At 36.9% G+C, this 22,722-nt stretch overlaps 1 protein-coding gene across 7 annotated transcripts in view; it reads right to left on the bottom strand.

The window, feature by feature from the left end:
* The window catches only part of OTUD7A (OTU deubiquitinase 7A), a 392,748-nt gene that overhangs the window by 132,981 nt on the left and 237,045 nt on the right, over positions 1–22,722 (bottom strand). Inside the window, exon 2 of one of the 7 annotated variants that reach the window (XM_072795904.1) lies at positions 1,965–2,052. The exons of the other annotated variants lie outside the window; for them this stretch is intronic. The gene's annotated coding sequence lies outside the window, so the exon portion shown is untranslated. The remainder of the gene's footprint in view (positions 1–1,964; positions 2,053–22,722) is intronic. 7 annotated transcript variants of the gene reach the window in all.

The raw sequence follows: 22,722 nt of genomic DNA, 5'->3' as shown, positions 1-22,722 counted from the left end.
CAACATAGATAGTCTATGCTCATCATTTTGAGAAAAATTCTTTTTCTTGCAAAAATGTATGAGGTCACACAGTGAAACTGATACATCTCATGCAAAAGTCATCTGTGTAAACTATAATACTACAAAGATGCAAAAACTGATGCCAACAGCTGTCCCACTAACTGTCTAATGTACAACTTCTGTTTTGGAAGTCAGTAGTCTTCTGTTCAATTTGGCAAAAAGAGCTACCATCTGAGGACTGAGTTGGTGATATTTACAACCACTCTTTTCCACATGTGAGTTAAAAAAATATTTTATTTCAACATTAACTGTATAATGTTGACATCAACCAGCTTGGGATTCTTTGATTAAAAAAATCATACAAAAACTCTAATATGCTTATTCCAATATTGAAACATTTATCAGTGATATCACAGTAAACAAATTCAAACCATACTCTGAAGTTTTGTTTCCGGAAATGGAGGATTAGGTTGTTTCAGACACTCACACTGGAATAACTAGGAAACATGGTGAAATATAAGAAGGAAGGCTGTTTGATGACATTGGGGAGTGCAAAGGCAGTAAGGAATTTTAAGGCTGAGGTCTTGGAGGGGATGCAAGATGAGAGAGGTAAGCCTAGCATCAGAAGCTACTTCCCCATTGCAAATACCACCAATGATAAAAGCTATGGCTGAGAGGCTGAGAAGTTGAGCAGAACTTTCAACAAATCTTCTGTGTCTAGGAAGACAAAACTCAAAACTTAGGGCCCAGAAAAGAACAGATTTTGGTCAGCACCCTAAGCTTTCAGCTGGGAATCCAGAGGGCTATACCCAAGAGTCAGAGTGAACAAAGAAGAGAGCATCTGTAGCATGGACATAAGTCTGGCCTCAAATCACATAAATACCTGTTTGGCTTAAAGTGGTCTTGAACTGATAATACCCCTATCCTGGCTGTCTTGAATAGGCAAATTTAATCCTCTCTGGAAAAAGATAAAATCACTCAGAGCCTAAAATTATATCTCAAAATTTTAATACATTATATCCACACTCAAAATGATCAGAATTGTAAGAAATCAAGACAGGACAGAAAAATAAGAGAAAAGCAGACAGGAGGAGCAGAAAAAACAGGAGATCTAGACAAGGGAGGTATTAAACATATACTTTAAAATAATTATAACTAATATGTTGAAGTTAAAGACTTTTGGCAAGGAACTGGGAAATATAAAAATAAACCAAGTGGTAACTCTGGAACCGAAAATAGAAAAAACTAAATAGAAAATAGAAAATAACTAAAAATAAGAACTCAGTGGGTATGTTTAAGAGCTGACTTGGTATCCAGGAAAAGACAATTAATAACTGGAAGATAGGTCAGAAGAAAAACTCTAGTCCTTGGGAAGCCTGGGTGGCTCAGTGGTTGAGTGTCTGCCTTCAGCTCAGGGCATGATCCCAGGATCTGGGATTGCATTCCACATCAGGCTCCTTGCAGGGAGCCTATTCTCCCTCTGCCTGTGTCTCTGACTCTTTCTCTCTGTATGTCTCTCATGAATAAGTAAATAAAATCTTAAAAAAAAAAAAGAAAAACTCAGTCTGAAGCAGACAGAAAGACAGACACACACACTCAGAGCAGGGCATGAGGGTGGTAGTAAGGGATATAAGCATAAAAGCATGAGCACAAGCACAAAGACCATAAGACCCAAAATATGTATGATTGAGTCCTGGAAAGAAAGAATATAAAGGATAGGATGGAAGCCACACTTAAGAAAGATAATGACAGAATTTTCTAAAAGTAATGAAAGATATTAAGTCACAGGTTCAGAAGTGATAGGAACCCCAAGGAGGAAAACATAAAGAAAACAAGAAGAAAACATAAAGGAAAACATAAAGAAAACACAAGTAGGCAATTTATAATAAAACTGCTGGAAACCTAGGATGAAGAACAAAATTTTAGAAATAGAATCGAACAAACAAACAAAAAAGACATATTACCTTCAAATGAGCAATAAGAAGGTAGAGAGTTGACTTCTCAATGGAAATAATGAAGGCCAGAAGAAAATGGAATGAGATCTTCAAACAGCTGAAAGAAAATAAATGCCAATCTAGATTCCTATGTCTTGTAAAAGTTACCCTTTTACAGGAAAGGCAAAATGAAAAAAATTCAGATAAACAAAATCTGAGTACATTTATTGCCAGTGGGCCACACTAAGGCAAACACTAAAAGGTATTCTTTAGGTAAAAGGAAATGACTCCAGTCTGAAGCTCAGAGATGTGGGAAAGCATAAAAACAATGGACAGTTTTCTGTGTTTAAATTGAATACTGAATTTGTAGAAAATAATATTGCTTTAAGGGTTTAAAATAGAATCAAATTATGGGACACCATTGGCATAAAAGGCAGGATAGGGTAAATGGAGTAAAATTCTAAGCTCCTTGAACCTTCTGAAGTGTGATAAAAGTACTAATTTAAGGGAAACCATTGTCAAGGATGCATGTTGCAATCTCTATAGTTACTGCTAAAAGGATAGTAAAGGGATATATAGATAAGAAACTACAGAGAGAAAGTTAAGTAATAAAAATTTTGACTTCCACAAGATAAGATAGAAAAGATTAAAAAAATAGGACAAACAAAACTTAAACAGTGGGATGTTAGATCTATAACCAAATATATCAGTTATCACATCCAATGTAGGTAAACTAAACACTCCATGCTGAAGACAGATTATCCTAGCAGATTTTTTTTAAAAACCTTAATTATATATTGATTAGAAAAGCTACATTTAAATACAAAGTGTCAGAAAAGTTGGAAAAAAATGATAGAAAAATATATAGTGCAAACACTAACCAACCAAGTCATAAACTGAATCCAAAAGTGGCTGATTGTATCTCTAACAGCTGAACCAGTGTGTCTGTGTGTTAGACAAAAATCAATTATTTCTAATTATCAAGAAGATAATTAGACAATCTCAAATTCTTGGGAATTTGGCATAAATGTCCAGCCTTCAATATAAATATCTGAAAAGAAGACACTGAACTGAACATTAATTCTCAATGGGGAAGCACTGGGAGCCTTTCCGCTAAGATCAAGAACATGACAGGGATGTCCACTCTCACCACTGCCATTCAACATAGTATTAGAAGTCCTAGCCTCAGCAATCAGACAACAAAAAGAAATTAAAGGCATTCAAATTGGCAAAGAAGAAGTCAAACTCTCCCTCTTTGCCGATGACATGATACTCTACGTAGAAAACCCAAAAGACTCCACCTCAATATTGCTAGAACTCATACAGCAATTCGGCAGTGTGGCAGGATACAAAATCAATGCCCAGATGTCAGTGGCATTTCTATACACTAACAATGAGACTGAAGAAAGAGAAATTAAGGAGTCAATCCCATTTACAATTGCACCCAAAAGCATAAGATACCTAGGAATAAACCTAACCAAAGAGGTAAAGGATCTATACCCTAAAAACTTCTGAAAGAAATTGAGGAAGACACAAAGAGATGGAAAAATATCCCATACTCATGGATTGGAGGAATTAATATTGTGAAAATGTCAATATTACCCAGGGCAATTTACATGTTCAATGCAATCCCTATCAAAATACCATGGACTTTCTTCAGAGAGTTGGAACAAATCATCTTAAGATTTCTGTGGAATCAGAAAAGACCCCGAATAGCCAGGGGAATTTTAAAAAAGAAAACCATAGCTGGGGGCATCACAATGCCAGATTTCAGGTTGTACTACAAAGCTGTGGTCATCAAGACAGTGTGGTACTGGCACAAAAACAGACACATAGATCAATGGAACAGAATAGAGAATCCAGAAATGGACCCTCAACTTTATGGTCAACTAATATTCTACAAAGCAGGAAAGACTATCCACTGGAAGAAAGACAGTCTCTTCAATAAATGGTGCTGAGAAAATTGGACATCCACAAGCAGAAGAATGAAACTAGGCCACTCTCTTGCACCATACACAAAGATAAACTCAAAATGGATGAAAGCTCTAAATGTGAGACAAGATTCCATCAAAATCCTAGAGGAGAACACAGGCAACACCCTTTTTGAACTCGGCCACAGCAACTTCTTGCAAGATACATCCACGAAGGCAAAAGAAACAAAAGCAAAAATGAACTATTGGGACTTCATCAAGATAAGAAGCTTTTGCACATCAAAGGATACAGTCAACAAAACTCAAAGACAACCTACAGAATGGGAGGAGATATTTGCAAATGACGTATCAGATAAAGAGCTAGTTTCCAAGATCTACAAAGAACTTATTAAACTCAACAGCAAAGAAACAAACAATCCAATCATGAAATGGGCAAAAGACATGAACAGAAATCTCACAGAGGAAGACATAGACATGGCCAACACGCCCATGAGAAAATGCTCTGCATCACTGGCCATCAGGGAAATACAAATCAAAACCACAATTGAGATACCACCTCACACCAGTGAGAATGGGGAACATTAACAAGGCAGGAAACCACAAATGTTGGAGAGGATGCGGAGAAAAGGGAACCCTCTTACACTGTTGGTGGGAACGTGAACTCCTGAAGCCACTCTGGAAAAGTGTGTGGAGGTTCCTCAAAGAGTTAAAAATAGACCTGCCCTACGACCCAGCAATTGCACTGCTGGGGATTTACCCCAAAGATACAGATGTATGAAACTCTGGGACACCTGCACCCGATGTTTCTAGCAGCAATGTCCACAATAGCCAAACTGTGGAAGGAGCCTCCGTGTCCATCGAAAGATGAATGGATAAAGGAGATGTGGTCTGCGTACACAATGGAATATTACTCAGCCATTAGAAAAGACAAATACCCACCATTTGCGTCAACGTGGATGGAACTGGAGGGTATTATGCTGAGTGAAATGTCATTTGGAGAAGGACAAACATTATATGTTCTCATTCATTTGGGGAATATAAATAATAGTGAAAGGGAATATAAGGGATGGGAGAAGAAGTGTGTGGGAAATATCAGAAAGGGAGACAGAACATGAAGACTCCCAACTGGGAAACGAACTTGGAGGAGGGCGGGGGGTGGGGGTGAATGGGTGACTTGCACTGAGGGGGGCACTTGACGGGATGAGCACTGGGTGTTATTCTGTATTGAACACCAATAAAAAATAAATTTATTATTAAAAAAATAAATTTTTAAGTGGTTAAAAAGAGAGTATGTGACAGAGACCATATGTAGCTGGCAAATAAATGTACTTATTATCTGTCCTTCTGCAGAAAAATGTTTGCCAATTCCTGATCTAAGTATCCATATTAAGTAGTTTTAAAAACAGCAAATTTAATAAAAATATATTGGAAGAAAAAAGGGGAATAAAAAATAGACAAGACAAAGAAAAAATAGTGAATGATAGATTTATAACAAAATATCCTGCACTACCCGCGCTGCCTCGGCGCCGGCTTCCTCCGCCCCACCCCCGCCCCCTCCTGCCCTCCCCGCTCTCCCCTCCCCCCTTGGCCTCCCCTTTCTCCTCCTGCCCCGCCGCCTCCTTCTCAGGCGCTTCTGCCATCTCTACAGGACTCAGGCTCTCTGTCCCTGAGCAACCGTGTTCGGTCTCCTTTGTGGTCCTGGGGCGCAGCCACGGCGGGCGGCGGCGGCGGCGGCGGGGCTGGCTGGGTGGGCGGCGGGGGCCCCATCAGCCCGGCCTCGCTGTCTCCCGGCGACCCACAGCTCATCCCTAACATCGCGGAGCAGCTCAAGAGCAGGGGCCTGTTTGACAGCTTCCCCGGGACTGCCTGGCCGACGTGGACACCAAGCCAGCTCACCAAAACCTAAGGCAGAAGGTGGATAATTTTGTGCAACACATCTGGACAAGCAGGAATGGAATCCTACAGTGAACAAAAAGCAGTTGCGAAATGGTCTGAGGCAGAGTGTGGTTCAGTCAGGGATGTTGGAAGCTGGAGTGGACAGAATCATTTCTCAAGTGGTGGATCCCAAACTAAACCACATCTTTAGACCACAGATAGAAAGAGCAATTCATGAGTTCCTGGCGGCCAAGAAGAAAGAAGCTGTGCCAGCGCCCCCTCCAGAGCCTGAGAGCCAGGACCCCCCAGCTCCATCCCAGGATGCTTCCTAAGAGTATGTCTGACACCTTTTGGAAGCTCCATTGAATTAACCGTGAAGAGATGGATTCGGTTACTTAAGAGTACAACTTCAGAATGAAGACAGGCCGAGGTCATCACTGATTTCAGCATGCAGCCCTGACTGTGGGCAGTGTCCAGATTGAACAGGCAGTAGCAGAGTTGACCATGTGTGCTCCCTCGTGCTGTCATCTGGTCAGCCTGTCAAAGGGGATGACACCCAGTAGACACTACAGAGGTATATAGAAACACTACATCAGTCTGGGGTTGTCTTGAATCAAACCTTTATACTTGAACTTGAAGACTGTGTGGATTTTAGGGATTTTGTGTTTGGGTATCCCTAGAGGGGCTGTAGCTATAGTGAAGGAACGTAATCAGTTCCAAAGATGCAATTTCAAAGAATGACAGTGAAAGATAGCATGGAGTAGGTATTAGTGTGTATTTGTCAACTAGAATGTTTAAGCCATTAGCACCAAATAGCTCTAAAGTTGACGTGACCCTCTTGTACATGAATCTTGTAGCTTTGGCTTCTTTTCCTCTGTAAGAGGTGATGACACATGGGACCCTAGAATGTGAGGAAGTGCAGACACCAGGTATAAGGAAAAATATGTACAGGCTCTCTGTCCAGGGCTGCTTCCTATCCTGAAAAGGCTTATTATGAATCTTGGGTGTGTTTATTTTATTCTCATGTTTGTGTTTTTTTAGAAAAGTTGAATGATCAATAAATGGCTTAAGTTTTGTAATAAAAAATATTCCAGGAATTTGTAAAGATAAGTTCAGAACTCAATGAAAGAGACAACTAACAATAGAAAGAGTTAATAAACCCACAAAGTGATTCTTTGAAGAGACTTAAAATTATCAATAACCTGGGCAAGCCTGATTCTCTATATCTACCTCCATCTCTATCTAAATGGAAAAGAAGGAGACACACAAGAATATACATTGTATACATTGTATACATGTATACAAAGTGTAAGAACAGGAAAAACTAAAGATGTTAGAAGTCATGACTGTGGTTATTTCTAGGGAGAAGGAAGGTTTAGTGACAAAGACAGAAGGAAAAGAACTACTGAGTTGCAGACAATATAATAGTTTTTGATTTACAGCAATGATGATTGCAAAGGTGATACACTTTGTGAGAATTCATTAGGCTGTATACTTATAATTTTTTATAATTTCTGTATGTATATAATACTTCAAAAGGAAACTTAAAATATCATTTTTTTGTATCAAATTTCAAATACTTTGTATGTCTTGCTAGATTTACTGTGAACCAGGTTTTGCACAATGTCACATGGAAGGTGGTTACTTAGAATGTATACTTGATTTTAAAAAAAGCTATTAATACAAAATTCACAAATTTCTCTAGAATTTCCCACATTAGGAAGTTACTTGGCAGCTAGCTTAGTTGTTTGGCAGTTAGTCTTAAGACTCTGTTCAGAGAGCACTCTGGACATGCATGGTCACACCATGCTGCAACCCTATGCCCCACCTTCCTGTTGAACCAATCAGGTTCAACTTTCACTGGGGTTGGTCACTGAAATACTTTGTTTTGTAGGAATGTAAAATATTGTTTTTCTGTTGACTTATTATCCTTTGCTAACCCAAAAGGCCTTACCTTTATTATCTGATCTAAGATGTTCCTAAACAAAGCAAATATATTAAAAGCTTTTTTCATTTAAGAAAGCTATTAGTTTGTAACAAAATAAAAATAAGCATGCTTATAAATTTAAAAATATAAACAAATATGTAATTTTATACATTTGTACCTTTTTTGGTACAAAGATTTTATTTATTGATTGATTTGACAGGGAGAGAGCACAAGCAGGGGGAGTGGCAGGCAGAGGGAGAGGGAGAAGGAGGCTCCCCACTGAGCAGGGAGCCCAATGCAGGGCTTGATCCCAGGACCCTCAGATCATGACCTGAGATGCTTAACCAACTGAGCCACCCAAGCACTCCCATTTGTACCTTTTAATTAGTCTATTATGGTTCACTCTTGGTCTAAATTTAACACCAAATTAAATGCAGCGTATTTATTCTTATAGGCCTGATTATTATTACTAAAATGAATCATGCATGAAGAAAAGGGAAGTATACTGAAAGCTGCAAGATCATGACATAAGCATTACTATTTCACAACAAATGTGGAGCATGCTATTAGAGGAATATTCATGACTAATTAGGCATATGACACATAGTGACAGAAGACATAAGACTTTCTAAATATCAGGAAAAAAAATGAATTTGAAACTAGCATTTTTCAAGGGCTTCTCAGTTATTCTATTGGGTTCTTCCCAGATGGACTTTGGCACATGTAGTCCTCAACAGTAAAATGGGATAAAATTATAGTGGATGAAAGGCTTGATTGCAATTTGTATAAACTATTGATAACTATCCTCTACTGAGGCCCTATTTTGTGTCATTATGGTGCTGTATGTACATTATTTCATTTAATCACACCACTATTTAACAGCTGCAGAAAGAGATTCAAAGAGTCAAACTCCTTGGCCCAGTGATCTAGCAGGCCAGAAGGACTCGAACTTAGACACGGAGTGGTCTAACTGGCTTCAGCCAACTTCACAGAAACACTTCAGTTACTGGATACTCCTATTGGCCCTGCTTACAATTTCCCTCCCCTGCTAGCATCTGCTTCAATCTTCTCCCCATGTGGGAGAAGTGGTGGCCAGACTTCAAGACAGCCCCCACTTACTGTAATTTATACCTTTGTGTGGTCCCTGCCACATTCTACCAATAGAATATGGCAGAAGTGATGGGATGTCATGTCCAAGATTATGTTATAAAATATTGTGGCTTCCACTGTGGGAATGTCTGTCTGTCTGTCTCTTTTTCATCACTCACTCTGGGGAAAGTCAACTGACATCTTATGAGGATAATCAGGAGTGTAGAGAGAAATAGAGGTCTCCTGCCAATCATGAATGCAGAATGGAGGCCTGTTGGCTACCATGCAAGCCTGGAAACAGAGCCTCCAGCCCCAGTTGAGCTTCAGGTGATGGCAGCCAAAACTTGACTGTAATCTCAGGAATGACTTGGAGCCAGAAAACCATCTAGCTAAACCACTCCTGGATTCTTGACTCTGGTGATTTAAGCATCCATAAAGTAGTCAATATGATATACTGTTAATGAAATGATATATAAATAGCATATAATCCCCTCAATAGATGTCAAAAAAGCATCTGAAAAAATTCAGCATCCTTTAAAAATGAAGGATGTTTCATTTGTGACAACATGGATGAATCTGGTAGGTATTATGCAAAATGATATAAGTCAGAGAAAGACAAATACAGTTGACTCTTGAATAACACAGGTTTGAACTGTGTAGGTCCACTTATGTGTAGGTCTTTTTGATAAATACAGTATAAGTATTTCTTCTTATAAGTGTATCTTCTTTTTCTTATGATTTACTTAATATTTTCTTTTCTCTAGCTTACTTTAATTGTAAGGATACAGCATACAATACACATAACATACAAAGTATGTGTTAATCGACTGTTCACATTATTGGTAAGGCTCCTGGTCAACAGTAGGCTATCAGTAGTTAAGTTTGGGGGGAAGTCAAGAATTATATGTGGATTTTCAATGTGGTATGCTGGCACCCCTAACTCCCATGTTGTTCAAAGGTCAACTACTGCATGGCATAGCTTTTGTGGAGAATCTTAAAAAAACAAAACAAAACAAAACAGAACAAAAAAACAGAACTCACAGAAATGGAGAATAGAAAAGTGGTTGATGGGGCCTGGTGAGCAGGGGAAATAGGGTGAGGTTGGTAAAGAATTCAAACTCTCAGTTATAAGATAAAAAAGGTCGGAGAATCTAATGTATAACATGGTTGCTATAGTTGGTAACACTGTAACGTATAGCTCAAATTTCCTAAAAAAGAAGAACTTAAATTTTCTCACAAAAAAAAAAAAAAAGAGAGAGAGAGAGAGAGAGAGAGAGAGAGAAGGAAAAGGGTAAATATGCGATACGATGTATGTATTAATTAACTTGTTAGGGGAATACTTTCACAATGTATACATGTATCAAGTCATCATGTGTACACTTCAAATATCTTGTAATTTTATTTATCGGTTAGACCACAATAAAGCTGGAAAAATAGTTCAAGGTGATAAAGATTTTCTCCGACGCTTATTCTTAAAGATTTTTAGGTGTTAAATTTAAATTTAATCATCCATTTTGAAGTAATCTTTGATATAGACATGAGATACAAATCAAACTTCATTTTTTTTTGCAAATGAAATCATTCCACCATCATTTATTTTATTTTATTTTTTAAAAAGATTTTATTTATTTATTCATGAGACACACACACACACACACACACACACACACAGAGAGAGAGAGAGGCAGAGACACAGGAAGAGGGAGAAGCAGGCTCCACGCAGGGATCCCGACGTGGGACTCGACTTAGACAAAATGAGAAGACAGAGTAATTTATTCCAAATGAAAGAACAGAACAAGGCCATGGCAAGGGATCTAAGCAAAACAGATATAAGTAAAATGCCTGATGGAGTATTTAAAGTAATGATCATAAGGATACTCACTAGACTTTAGAAAAGAGTGAAAGACATCAATGGGACTCTTAACAGAAAGATAAGGAATAACATAGTAGAGATAAAGGGCTCAATAAACAAAATGAGAAACAGATCTTATGGAATGAACAACAAGATGGAAGAATCAGAGGAATGAATTAGTGACCAAGAAGACCGAATAATGGAAAGCAGTCAAGCTGAACAAAAGAGAGAGAAAAGAATTATGCAAAATGAGAATAGACTTAGGGAACTCAGTGACTCTATCAAATGTAATAACACTCACAGTACAGGAGGCTCAGAAGTAGAAGAGAAAGAAAGGGGGGGGGGAGAGAATATTTATTCATAGAAATAATAACTGAAAGCTTCCTTAATCTGGGAAGGAAACAGGTATCTGGACCCAGGAGGTACAGAGAACCACCAACAAAATCAACAAAACCAGATACACACCAAGATATATTGTAATTAAATTTGGTAATAAACTGCTAAAGAAAAAATGTAAAAAGCAACAAGACAAAGGAAGAGAGTACCTTACAAGGGAAACTCCATATAGTTAGAAGGAATTTTTCAACAGAAATTTTGCAAGCTAGAGAAAGTGGCATGATATATTTAAAGTGCTGCATGGGAAAAATCTGCAGCCAAGAATACCCTATCCAGCAAAGCTATCATGCAGAATAGAAGGAAAGATAAAGAGTTTCCCAGACAAACAAAAACTAAAGGAGTTCATGATCACTAAACTAGCCCTGCAAGAAATATTAAAGGGGACTCTGAATAGAAAAGAAAGACCAAAAGTGGCAGAATGAAGGTAGAAAACACAAAAGCACTCACAAAATAAAAGGATGTAAATATATAACATGTACCTCAAGTGTGAGGAGGAAAGGAGTAAAGAAAGGGTTTAAACTTAAATGACCATCAACTTAATATAGACTTGTATGTGCAGAAGTTATTTGCAGAACTAATAACCATATATCAAAAAACAATAAATATGTGAAGAATAAAGAGAAAGAAATCCAAATATATCACTAAAGAAAACCAGCAAACCATGAAAGAAAGATGAGAAAATCTTCAGAAACAGCCACAAAAGCAAATAATAGAATGATAACAAATACATATCTATCAATAATTGCTTTAATGAAAATGAACTAAATTCTCCAATTGAAAATCACACAGCATGACAGAATGGATAAAAAAGCAAGACACACCTATATGCTACCTATAAGAGAATTATTTTAGATCTAAATACATCTGCAGATCGAAAGTGAGGGGATGGAGAAACATCTATCATGCAAATGGATATCAAAAGAAAGCCTGGGTAACAATACTTATATTGAAAAAAAATAGACTTTAAAAGAAAGACTGTAACAAGAGACAAAGAAGGACACTATATAATAATAAAGGGAACAATCCAATAAGAAGATACAACAATTGTAAATATTTATGCACCCAACATAGGAGCACTCAAAACATAAAAACGGTTAATAACAAACATAAATGAACTGATTGATAATAATACCTAACAGAACGGAACTTTACCACCCTACTTACATCAATGGACAGGTTACCTAAATGGAAAATCAACAAGGAAACAATGGCTTTGAATGACACATTGGACCAGATGGATTTAACAGATGTATTCAGAACATTCCATCCTAAAACAGCAGAATACACATTCTTCGCAGATGCACATGGAACATTCTCCAGAATAGATCACATATTAGCCCACAAAACAAATCTCAACAAATTCAAGAAGGTCAAAGTCATATCATGCATCTTTTCTGATGACAGCACTATGAAACTAGAAGTTAGCTACAAGAAACAAACTGGAAAGACCACAAATACATGGAGGTTAAATAATATGCTACTAAATAATGAATGAATAATGAATGAATGAATAAACCAGAATATCAAAGAAAAATTAAAAATAAATCATGGAAACAAATGAAAATGAACTGAACACATGATGCTCTAAAACTTTTGAGTTGCAGCAGAAGTGGTTCTAAAAGGGAAGTTTATAGCAATACAGGCCTACCTGAATAAGCAAGAAAAATCCCAGTAAGCAACCTAACTTTAAACCTAAAGGATCTAGAAAAAAAAAAAAAAACACTAAAAAAAACCTAAGACCAGCAGAAAGAAGGAAATAGTAAAGATTAGAGCAGAAATAGATGATATAGAAGCTTTAAAAAGCAATGGAAAAAAAAAAAAAAGCAATGGAATAGATCAATGACACCAGGATCTGGCCTTTTGAAAAAAAAATCAATAAAATTGATAAGCCACTAGCCATACTTATCAAGAGAAAAGGAGAAAGGGTTCAAATAAACAAAATCAGAAATGAAAGAGGAGAAATAACAACCAACACCACAGAAATAAAACAATTTTAAGAGAATATTATGAAAAATTATATGTGAATAATTTAGACCACCTGGAAGAAATGGATAAATTCCTAGAAATGCATAACCTACCAAACTGAAACAGGATTAGAAAACTTAAAAAGACCAATAGCCAGCAAAGAAATTGAATCAGGAATAAAAAATTTCCCAGCAAACAATAGTCCAGAGCCAGATGGATTCACAGGTGAATTCCACCAAACGTTTAAAGAAGTGTTAATATCTAGGGATGCCTGGGTGGCTCAGCAGTTGAGTGTCTGCCTTTGGCTCAGGGCATGATCCCAGAGTTCCAGGATCGAGTCCTGTATTGGGCCCCCTGCATGGAGCCTGCTTCTCCCTCTGCCTGTGTCTCTGCCTCTCTCTTTCTCTCTCTCTCTCTCCCCCTCTGTCTCTCATGAAAAAATAAATAAAATCTTTAAAAAATAAAAAATAAAGAAGTGTTAATATCTATTACTTTCAGACTATTCCAAAAAATAGAAAAAGAATAAAAACCTCCAACTCATTCTATGAGGCAAGTTTTACCCTGATACTAAAATCAGATAACAGCACCACTGAAAAAAGAGAACTACCGGTGAATATCCCTGATGAACACAGATGCAAAAATCCTCAACTATATACAAGCAAACTGAATCCAACAATACATTAAAAATCATTCACTACAATCAAGTGGGATTTATTCTTGGATTACAAGGAATATTCAATATTTCAATATTTGCAAGTCAATGTGATATATCACATCAACAAGAGAACAATAAGAATTATACAATCATTTCAATAGATGAAGAAAAAGCATTCGACAAAGTATAGCATCCATTCATGATAAAAGTACTCAACAAAGTAGGTTTAAAGGGAACATACCTCCATGTAATAAAGGCCATATATGAAACACCATGGTAAATATCATACTGAATGGGGAAAAATTGAGGGCTTGTCCCCTAAGATCAGGAACAAGAAAAGGATGTACAGTCTCACCATTTTTATTCAACATAATACTGGATGTTCTAGCCATAGCAATCAGCCAACAAAAAGAAATAAAAGGCATGCATTCAATAAGGAAGAAGTAAAACTTTCACTATTTGCAGATGACATGATAACCATATATAGAAAACTTGAAAGACTCCACCCAAAGACTACTAGAACTGATAAATGAATTCAGTAAAGTCACGGGATACAAAACCAATGTATAGAAATGTATTGCACTTCTATATACCAATAATGAAGCAGCAAAAGAGAAATTAAGAAAACAAACTCATTTACAATTGTACTAAAAATAGTAAGATACCTAGGAATAAACAGAACCAAAGAAGTAAAAGACCTGTACTCTGAAAACTATAAAACACTGTTGAAAGAAACTGAAGAGAACACAAAGAGATGGAAAGACACACTCCATGCTCATGGATTGGAAGAACAACTATTGCTAAAATGTCTATATTAACCCCAAGAAATCTACAGATTTAATCCTACCAAATACTAACAGCCTTTGTGTGTGTGTGTGTGTGTGTGTGTGTGTGTTTTCTAACAGCATTTTTTAACAAAACTGGAACAACAAAATCCTAAAATTTGTATGCAACCACAAAAGACCCTGAATGGCCAAAACAATCTTGGGGGGAAAAAAGCAAAGCAAAGCTGGAGTCATTGCAATTATGGACTTCAGATTATATTACAAAGTTGTAGTAATCAAAATAGCATGGTACTGGCACAAAAATGGGTGCATAGGTCAATAGATCAGAAGAGAAAACCCAGCAATGACCACAACTATATGGTCAATTAATCTTCAAGGAGGCAGGAAAGCATATCCAATGGGAAAAAGAATGTCTCTTCAACAAATGGTGTTGGGAAAACTGGACAGCAACATGCATAAGAATGAAACTGACCACGTTCTTACCCCATACACAGAAATAAATTAAAAATGGACTAAAGATCTGAATGTAAGACCTGAAACCACAAAAATCCTAGAACAGAATACAGGCAGTAACTTCTCTGACATTGGCCATACCAACTTTTTTCTAGATAATCCTGAGGCAAGGCAAACAAAAGCAAGAATAATCTATTGGGATTTCATCAAAATAAAAAGCTTCTGCACAGTGAAGGAAAAAAAAATCAACAAAACCTTAAAAGGCAATCTACTGAATGGGAGAAGATATTAGCAAATGACATATCTGATAAAGGGTTCATGTCAAAAATATATGAAGAACTTATACAACTCAATATCCAAAACTAAATAGTCCAATTAAAGAATGGGCAGAAGATATGAACAGACATTTCTCCAAAGAAGACACCTAGATGTCCAACAGACACATGAAGAGATATTCATCATCACTTATCATTAGGGAAATGTAAATAAAACTACAATGCGTTATCACCTCACACCTGTCATAATGGCTGATATCAACAATACAAGAAACAACAGGTGTTGGGGAGAACATTGAGAAAAAAAGGAATAATCATGGTGGGAATGCAAACTGGTGTACCACTGTGGAAAACAGTATAGAGTTTCTTCATAAAATTAAAAATAGAACTACTCTATGATCTAGCAATCACACTACTGGGTATTTTCCCAAAGGGTACAAAAACACTAATTAAAAGGGATACATGCACCCATAAGTTTATAGCAGCATTATTTATAATAGCCAAGACAACGAGGCAGCCCAGGTGTCCATGGATAAAGAAGAGTGATGTGTATATATACATGATGTAATATTATTCAGCCATAAAATAAAAGCAAGTTTGCCATATTCAATGACATGGATGGAGCTAGACAGTATAATGCTAAGTGAAATAAGTCAGTCAGAGAAAGACAAGTATCATTTGATTTCACTCATAAGTGGAATTTAAGAAAGAAAACAAAGAAGCAATGGGGGAAAAAGAAGAAAGACAAATCAAGTAACAATCATAGAAAACAAACTGGGGTGGGGTGGAGTGGGATGGGTTAAATAGGTGATGAGGATTAAAGAGTGTACTTGTGATGAGCACTGGGCAATGTATGAAATGGCTGAGTTACTATACTGTACACCTGAAACTAATATAACACTGTATGTTAACTATAGTGGAATTTAAATGAAAACTCCAAAAAGGAGATCAATTTGGAACGAACTGACATCTTAACAACATTGAGTATTCTGTTCCAGGGACATGCTACATCTTCCCTTTTATTTAGATCTTTAATTTCCTTAAGCAATGTTCTGTAGTTTCAGTGTATAGGCCTGAACACACATTTGTCATATCCCTACTATTTCATTTTTTTTTCAATGCTATGGAAAAGTTACTTTGGAAGTTCAATTTCCACTTATTCATTGCAAATATGCAGGAATAAAAGACTTCTGTCTACTGATCCTGTATACTGCAACACTGATGAACTCATTTATTAGTTCTAACAACTATTTTGTAAATACTACTGAATCTTATACATAGGTCATTTTGTTTTCTGTGAGTAAAGAAGAGCTTACCTTTCCTTTTCAATCTAGATGGTCTTTGCTTTACTGCACCAAACAAAATTTCCAGGGAAATATTGAATAGCAACTGTGAAAGTGGGCATCCTTGTCTTGACATTAGGGGAAAATATTCTTTCTTTCACCAGTAAGCATCATGGTAATTGTAGGTTCTTTTTTATTGTTGTTTGCTTGTTTTTTGTTTGTTTGTTTTGTTTTGTCAATGTTCTAGATTGTATTGAGGAAGTACCCTTCTATTCCGAGTTTTCTGAGAGTTTTTTTTTTTAATAAGAATGCAGGTTAGATTTTATCATAGACTCTTTCTGTACCTATCAACATGGTCATATAATTTCTGGTTTTGGGCTTGTTAATATGATAAATTACAATGATTGATATTTGAATATTAAACTAGTTTTGCATTCTTAAGATATAACCCACTTGATCATAATGTGTTATCCTTTTTACATATTGCAGAATGAAAATTGCTAAAATTTTATTCAGAGTTTCCAACTGACCTTCATCAGGAATATCTGTATGTAGTCTTTGTTTCATTTTGTAGTAGGATAATGCTGGACTCAAAAAATGAATTGGGAAGTATATCTTCTTCACTTTTCTGGAAGAATTTGTGTAGAATTGGTATAATCCCTTCTTTATATGTGTAATAGAATTTACCAGTGAAGCGATCTATGCCTGCATTATCTTTGTAGGAAGGCTTTTTCAATATACATTTCTTGAACAGATACAGAAATATCCATGTTACTTATTTTTTCCTTTTTAAAAGATTTTATTTATTTATTCATGAGAGACACAGAAAAAGAGAGGCTGAGACATAGGCAGAGGGAGAAGCAGGCTCCATGCAGGAGCCTGATGTGGGACTCAATCCCGGGACTCCAGGATCATGACCTGAGCCAAAGGCAGACACTTAACTGCTGAGTCACTCAGGCATCCCTATATATATTTTCTTGTATTAGGTTTGGTAGTTTGCAACTTTCAAGGGATTTGTTGATTTCATGTAAGTTGTGATTATTGGTATAGATTATACATAATATTCCCTTATAATTATTTTAGTACTTGTACAACCTATACTGAAGTCATCTCTCATTCTGTATATTAATTTGCATCTCCTTTTTTCCCTGATAATTTGTCTAAAGGTTTATTAATTTTTTAAAAGATTTTATTTATTTATTCGTGAGAGACAGAGAGAAGCAGAGACATAGGCAGAGGGAGAAGCAGGCTCCTCGCAGGGAGACCGATGCGGAACTCGATCCCAGACCTGGGATCACACCCTGAGCCAAAGGCAGATGCTCAACTGCTGAGTGGCCCAGGCATCCCAAGGTTTATCAATTTTATTGATCTCAGAAAATCTGCCTTTGGTTTTATTGAGTTTCTCTATTGTTTTTCTGTGCTCTATTTCATTAACTTCTATTCTGCTATTTATTATTCAACTTTTTCTTTAACTTCTTTTGCTTTGGATTTAATTAGCTTTTATTTTTCTAGCTTTTAAGGTAGAAATTGAGGTCACTGATTGGAGGCCTTGATTATTTTCTAATAAAGGTGGTTAGATATATAAATTCCCACCAAAGTACTGCTTATTTCTTCAAATATTTCTTCGTCACCCCATGTTCCTCTTTCAGGGACTCCAAGTATACACATGTAAGGCTGACTACACCTTCCCCATAGCTCATTGATGTTTTCTCTGTTAATCCTATTTTCTCTATTTCATTTTGGATAATTTCTACTGCTGTTTATGTTTAATCTTTCTTCTGTGATATCCAATCCACTGTTAATCCTATTGAGTTATTTTTCTTCTTAGGTATGGTAGTTTTAATTTCTGGAGGTTTGATTTGGGTCTTTAAAAATATCTTCTATGTCCTTACTTAATGTTTCAGATATACAGAATGCAGTTTTACTAACATTTAATGTCTGTGTGATAATTATAACATCTGTTAAATCCAGGTTAGTTTGATTCAAATAATGTCTCCTCATTATCTTGCTGTTTTTGCTTTACTAGTAACTTTTGATTGGTTGCCAGACACGGTGGATTTTATATCGTTTGGTGCTGGACAAGTTTATATTCGTATTGTAAAACTATCACTGAGCTTTTTTATGGAATGTAGTTATATTTCTTGGAAACAATTTAGTCCTTTTGGGTATTGCTTTTAAGGTTCATCAGTGTGACTAGATCTGTTTTTATTCCTGAGCTAATTATTCCCCACTACTGAGGCAAGACTCTTCTAGATGTTATATTCAGAGCTTTCTAGTTTGGCTGAGGAGTACAGGCACTTTTCTTGGCCTGTGTCTGCAGTGGGTAATGTCTCATCTAATCTAATCCTTCTAGTTTTCTCTCTCCCTGGCTACACATAGTTTCCTCAGACACTCACTGAGTAGTAGAAGTAAACCCACCATAAGTGCTAGCTCTCTCTTACCTTGTGTTTGAACGTCAAATTCCAGTTTCCTTCAATCCCTAGACTCTTAGTTCTGTCTCCTCACATTAGGGCATCTGCCACAGTTCATGTGGGTTCCTCCTTCCGACACTACATCCTGGAAACACTCTCATGGCCATCGGATGGGCAACCCTAGGACTAATGTTTGATTTTCATCGTTTGGGGATCACTGTCCTTCACTGTCTAATATTAAGTGTTTTGTTTCATTTATACTGCTTTTTATTCTTTTTCCAAACATGAGAGTAAACCCACTTTCTGATACTCCATCTAGTCTGGAACCAAATGTTTCCTGGTACTTTGTTTTAAAACACTCTTTGCTGGCATTTGGACTTTTTTTTTCATTTGTTTTTATTGAAGTTCAATTTGCCAACATATAGTATAACACCTAGTGTTCATCCCATCAAGTGTCCTCTTCAGTGCTTGTCACCCAGTTACCCCATTCCCCCGCCCACCTCCCCTTCCATAACACTGTTCCTTTCCCAGATTTAGGAGTCTCTCATGGTTTGTCTCTGTCTCTAATTTTCCCCACTCAGTTCCCCTCCTTTACCTTATAATGTCTTTCACTATTTCTTATATTCCCCATATGAGTGAAACCATATGATGATTGTCCTTCCCTGATTGACTTATTTCACTCACCATAACACCCTCTAGTTCTATCCACATCAAGGCAAATGGTGGGTATTCATCCTTTCTGATAGCTGAGTAATATTCCATTGTATATATAGACCACACCTTCTTTATCCATTCATCTGTCAAAGGACATTGAGGCTCCTCCCACAGTTTGGCTATTGTGGACATTGCTGCTATGAACGTTGGGGTGCAGATGCCCTGGTCTTTCACTACATCTGTATCCTTGGGGTAACTACACAGTAGTGCAATTGTTGGGTTGTAGGGTAGCTCTATTTTTAATTCTTTGAGGAACCTCACACAGTTTTCCAGAGTGTCTGCACCAGTTCACATTGCCACCAACAGTGCAAGAGGGTTCCTCTTTCTCCACATTCTCTCCAATATTTTTGTTTCCTGTCTTGTTAATTTTCACCATTCTCACTGGTGTGAGGTGGTACCTCATTGTGGTTTTGATTTGCATTTCCCTGACGGCAAGTGATGCAGAGCATTTTCTCACTTACTTGTTGGACATATGTTGTTGGTGAAGTTTCTGTTCATGTTTTCTGCCCATTTCATGATTGGATTGTTTGTATCTTGCATATTGAGTTTAAGAAGTTCTTTATAGACCTCTAGCCCTTTATCTGATATATCATTTGCAAATATCTTCTCCCATTCTACAGATTGTCTTTTAGTTTTCTTGACTGTTTCTTTTGCTGTGCAGAAGCTTTTTATCCTGATTAATCCCAATAGTTTATTTTTGCTTTTGTTTCTTTTGCCTTCATAGATGTATCTTGCAAGAAGTTACTGTGGCCAAGTTCGAAAAGGGTGTTGCCTGTGTTCTCCTCTAGGATTTTGATGGAATCTTGTCTCACATTTAGATCTTTCATCCATTTTGAGTTTATCTTTGTGTATGGTGCAAGAGAGTGGTCTAGTTTCATTCTTCTGCATGTGGATGTCCAATTTTCCAGCACCATTTATTGAAGAGACTGTCTTTCTTCTAGTGGATAGTCTTTCTTCCTTTATCGAGTATTAGTTGACCATAAAGGTGAGGGTCCACTTCTGGGTTCTCTATTCTGTTCCATTGATCCATGTGTCTGTTTTTGTGACAGTACCACACTGTCTCGATAATCACAGCTTTGTAACACAGCTTAAAAATCTGGCACTGTGATGCCCTTGGCATTGGTTTTCTTTTTCAATATTCCCCTGGCTATTTGGGGTCTTTTCTGATTCCACACAAATCTTAAGGTGATTTGTTTCAATTCTCTGAAGAAAGTCCATGGTATTTTGATAGGGATTGCATTAAATGTGTAAATTGCCCTGGGTAGCATTGACATTTTCACAATATTAATTCTTCCAATCCATGAGCATGGGGAATTTTTCCATCTCTTTGTGTCTTCCTCAATTTCTTTCAGAAGTGTTCTGTAGTTTTTAGGGTATAGATCCTTTACCTCTTTGGTTAGGTTTATTCCTAGGTATCTTATGCTTTTGGGTGCAATTGTGAATGGGATTGACTCCTTAATTTCTCTTTCTTCAGTTTCATTGTTAGTATATAGAAATGCCACTGACTTCTGGGCATTGATTTTGTATCCTGCCACACTGCCAAATTACTGTATGAGTTCTAGCAATATTGGGGTGGAGTCTTTTGGGTTTTCTACGTAGAGTATCATGTCATCAGCAAAGAGGGAGAGTTTGACTTCTTCTTTGCCAATTTGAATGCCTTTTATTTCTTTTTGTTGTCTGATTGCTGAGGCTAGGGCTTCTAATACTATGTTGAATAGCAGTGGTGAGAGTGGACATCCCTATCTCATTCCTGATCTTAGGGGAAAGGCTCCCAGTGCTTCCCCATTGAGAATGATATTTGCTGTGGGCTTTTTGTAGATGGCTTTTAAGATGCTGCGGATTATTCCCTCTATCCCTATACTTTGAAGAGTTTTAACAGGAATAGATGCTGTATTTTGTCAAATGCTTTCTGTGCATCTATTGAGAAGATCATATGGTTCTCGTCTATAGTCTTATTGATGTGATCTATCACGTTGTTTGTTTTAGGAGTGTTGAACCACCCTTGCATCCTGGGGATAAATCCCACTTGGTCATGGTGAATAATCTTCTTAATGTACTGTTGGATCCTATTAGCAATAACTTGTTGAGAATTTTTGCATCCATGTTCATCAGGAATATTGGTCTATAATTCTCCTTTGTGGTGAGGTCTTTGCCTGGTTTTGGAATCAAGGTAATGCTGGCCTCATAAAAAGAGTTTGGAAGTATCCCATCCCTTTCTATCCTTCGAAACAGTTTTAGTAGAATAGGTATTATTTCTTCTTTAAACGTTTGCTAGAATTCCTCTGGGAAGCCACCTGGCCCTGAACTTTTGAGTCTTGGAGCTTTTTGATGAGTGCTTCAATTTCCTCGCTGGTTATTGGCCTGTTCAGGCATTCTATTTCTTCCTGTTCCAGTTTTGGTAATTTGTGGTTTTCCAGAAAGGCATCCATTTCTTCTAGATTGCCTAATTTGTTGCCATATAGCTGCTCATAATACTTTTTTTTTTCATAATAATTTTTAAAACCGTTTGTATTTCCTTGGTCTTGGTTGTAATCTCTCCTTTTTCATTTGCAATTTTATTAATTTGAGTCTTTTCCCTTTTCTTTTTAATAAAGCTGGCTAGGGGTTTGTCTATCATATTAATTCTTGCAAAGAACCGACTCCTGGTTTTGTTGATCTTTACAGTTCTTCTGGTCTCCATTTCATTCAGTTCTGCTTGAATCTTTATTATCTCTCTTCTGCTTGGTGTAGGTTTTACTTGCTGTTCTTTCTCTAATTCCTTTAGGTGCAAGGTTAGCTTGTGTACCTGATTTTTTCCAATTTTTTTGCAGGTGGCTTGTATTATGTATTTCCCTCTTAGGACCACTTTTGCTGTATCCCTAGGATTTTGAACAGTTGTATCTTCATTTTCATTAGTTTCCATGAATCTTTTTAATTCTTCTCTAATTTCCTGGTTGACCCATTCATCTTTTAGTAGGATGCTCTTTAACCTCCATGTGTTTGAGTTTGTTCCAAACTTCTTCTTGTGGTTTAGTTCTAGTTTCAAAGCATTATGGTATGAAAATATGCAGGGGACAATTCCAATCTTTTGGTATCAGTTAAGACCTGATTTGTGATGCAGTATGTGGTCTATTCTGGAGAAAGTTCCATGTGTACTTTGAGAAGAATGTGTATTCAGTTGTGTTCAGAGGGAAAGTT

This window comes from Canis lupus, chromosome 2 (assembly GCF_048164855.1).
Source record: "Canis lupus baileyi chromosome 2, mCanLup2.hap1, whole genome shotgun sequence".
NCBI lineage: Eukaryota > Metazoa > Chordata > Mammalia > Carnivora > Canidae > Canis > Canis lupus.
Note: the sequence above shows the minus strand (reverse complement) of the source record. Positions and strands in the feature narration are given on the sequence as shown.